This window comes from Morus notabilis, unplaced genomic scaffold (genome assembly GCF_000414095.1).
Source record: "Morus notabilis unplaced genomic scaffold, ASM41409v2 Scaffold28, whole genome shotgun sequence".
Taxonomy (NCBI): domain Eukaryota; kingdom Viridiplantae; phylum Streptophyta; class Magnoliopsida; order Rosales; family Moraceae; genus Morus; species Morus notabilis.
Window position 1 is genome coordinate 133,111 of NW_010361930.1, and position 3,539 is coordinate 136,649.

Consider the following 3,539-nt stretch of genomic DNA (forward strand, 5'->3'; position numbering starts at 1 on the left):
TTTCCGTTTTTAAACCGTGGTTTTTTTCCCCCCTTTTTTTTTTTTTTTTTGGACCAGTACGAAGTTTTATTTTCTCCTCTCATTTTTTTTAAGGCTCTTTTGTGATTCTTTTTTTTTTTTTTTACTGCAAATATTATTATTATTATTATTATTATTATTATTATTATTATCATTAATTTATCATGTTATTTATTATTATTATTATTATTATTATCATTAATTTATCATGTAATTTGTATTATAATAATTTGACTTTTGTTTTTCTTTTTTAATTTGTAGACCTAAGGTGGTTCAGAAATTGTTGACCGGGGGTCTAAGGAACATAGGACAACGATATTTAGTCGCATCAGCTCTTAGTAAAATTGCTGTTTCCTTGACTCAAAGCACCAATGGCAATGCGGTTATTTCCCAATGCCTCAAATATTTCTCTTCTGATTACAAGAAGGTAAGATTATATACACTTGTTTCTTCGAACCATCAGAATTTGTAATAGTGTCAAATTATATCTAGGTTTAGATCGATCAATATATATAATTGCCTAGAAATAAGTATTTAGTAGTGATAACAACCTTTTATGAATGTTATTTACCAAATTGAAATCCGTATGTATTTACCAAAGGAAAGAAATATGTTAGTATTATCACGTAACACATCTTATTTATTTTATTTTGACCATCTATGTCTTGGTCAATTTGGACTTCTTTCTAGTTTGTGCTTTGCCTAGTCCTCAGAATTTGGCTCTTTGCTTGCTCAGGAGGGAGATCTATTCAATAAGTTTATGGAACAAATTAAGGACGATGAAAGACATCTTCAGATTCATATTCACGGGAAAAGGGTGTTGCAAGCAAGGGATGAGAAAATCAGAATCCAAATGTTATGAGCAGCGGATAATATTGTTTGGCAGTTCCCTTGTCGGGATTTAATGAAGTTCTTCTTCTATGTTTAGGTTTCTTTAGGTGTCGCTTTGTCTTTTTAGGTGTGTTTGTTTGTCGTTATATATTATGTGACTTGCTCTGAGGTGTTATGTATTATGTCATATTAGTTATAGGCCGTGTCTAGTGGAAAAGAAGAGAAGTAAAGTTGACTCTTTGGCCTCGTTCACTTCGCGGATTCGAGTTTTCAATTCGAGTTGAGATGTGATATTTTTTGAGAGCTTTTCACTGTAGCAGAAAAAGTTAGATGTGATATTTTCTGAGAGCTTTTTACTGTAGAAACCTAAAACTGAAAACTCGAATCGATGAAATGAACGAGACATTTATGTTCCCTTTATGTGATGTTGAAGAACCGTACGAGTTCTATAAGATATGTTTTTATGAGTTATTAGGGTAAAGAGTATATATGACTTTTCTTTCTCTTTGAGAATCTTCAAGGCTACAAGATCAGTGTTCAACAATTACAAGGGTGTTTTAGGCTCTTAGCTGTGTTATCTATTTAAAATTTTTACTTTTACGCTTCATGAAATAAGCTCTAAGCTAGTGCATATTACTAAATGCAAGTTTTGCTATAGAAAACGAGTGCATAATCTCGCCAAATAACAAAATGAGAATTACTCTGAAGAGTGACTCTATAATTATTTGATTAAAAGGATATTAATCAAGAACGAAGAGTAAAAATCAAGACTCATACACTTTAAGGGTATTTGTCTCCTTTCTCAAATAACAAATGTTATATATGCACTGAAAAATGGGTTTTAGAATTTATAAATGTAAACTTTTAATTTTAAAGCCCATGTTTGTTTCAAGGTTTATAAACTAAAAAATTCAATTCAAACCATAATTGATTAAGATTCAAATTGTTGTTTAGTAGAGAACTAAATGAGGACAATTTAAACCATTAACAATAGTTTAAATCCTTGAATTTATATTGACCCCTCTCCCTCTAAATTCACACAATATGAATTGTTTTTTACTGTAGAAAATAGTTCAGATTTTACTTTTTCTCTTTGCCCAATTTTAAGCTAAAAAACGTCATAACTTCTTTGTTTCAATTCCAATTGAGATTATTTTTTTTTCCAATTTGTTCATAATGAACAGAGGAACAAATCTCCATCCATATTGCATATTTTTTAATGTCATTTGTAATGAAGTTTTATAAGATTTGTTACAAACTTGAATGACATTTTTTAACACTTTATCCAAACACATCAAATTTTATTCTCAATTCAAATTACAGTTTATTTATGTATCTAAACACCAATTCGAATCGCAATTCAAATCACCACAACTCAAATCGCAATTCAAATTACCACAATTCGAACCAAAACACACAATTCGAACGGCAAACCAAACAAGGCCAAAGTAATTTAAAAATGGCATGTTATAGTAATTTAATTACAAATTCGATACATCAACGAATAGCAATCAAATAGTGCCAAACGTTGGCATATCTTATATTTGGTATAAAATTTGGCTTCAAATATAATATTTGTCAAATTTTAATACCTAAGTGACGCTACATTAAAGAGTGATTTGTCTATTTAATATAAAAGTTGTCATTATCACCTTAATACTACGTTGAAGATGCTCTAAATTACTAGCTTTAATACTGCTTGCCTACTCTAGTGCTTGTCCACGGCCACCTATAAATCAATTGCAAAAGTTGATTGTTTCTCCTAAACTCGAGTTATATTATGATGATCACACGATATTCGAGCCAAAAGATCAAAAGTTACAATCAAGTCTGAAGTAAACACATTACGGTTAGCTGATTTAACTTCTGTTCTTTTTCTAGATAATAGAGCAAGCATTTTTCGAAGAGAAAATTATAGATTTTATTTTTTCAAGTACTTAACTTATTAAAAATATCTCTCTAATTCTAATTTAAAAGGTGGAGATACATGAACTAATGTCAAGGGATAGAAATAAAAAGTGATTCCATTTGAATATGTATTTTTTTTTAAAATTTCTTTTTCCAAACATTCATAGAACGGCCCAAATAAAAGAATTTTGTCAAAATCTTAAGTTCTGACTGGCACTCTTAAAGAAAGCAACTTTGCCTTCCTTATTATACTATTCATATTTTATAATCCGATTAAAATAAATTATCCGATTGAAATAACACTGTTGTCCTCAAATTTATCCTTTCTTTTTCTTTTTTAAAAATGATTTTCCCTAGAATTTCATATTGCCTTACTAGGCCCTTGAGAATGCATTAAATAAAGAAAAAAAAACATATTGAATGCTAACTACGAAAACTAATTGTGAAAAAGAAAAAATAATAATAATTCCCACCCTAATAATTCCCACTTGCTCATATTATAGAATAGAAATGAGTGTATGCTGATACCCCAATCCCTTTTCCTTTCTTCTTTCTCTTCAGGGGCGTTTGTCATTGTCTGTCAAAATTGAATATTTATGGGTCAATTAATTTGTTACATAAAATGAAATACTATGGTATACAATTGATGAAGTCCATTCAAATACTTTTCTTAAATTTATGTATCAAAGCTTAAATTAAAAAATGACGCACATATGGAATTCTTGATGCCTTACCGCTTTTATTATTGAATTCTTTTCGCACAAAAATCTCACCTCTTTCCC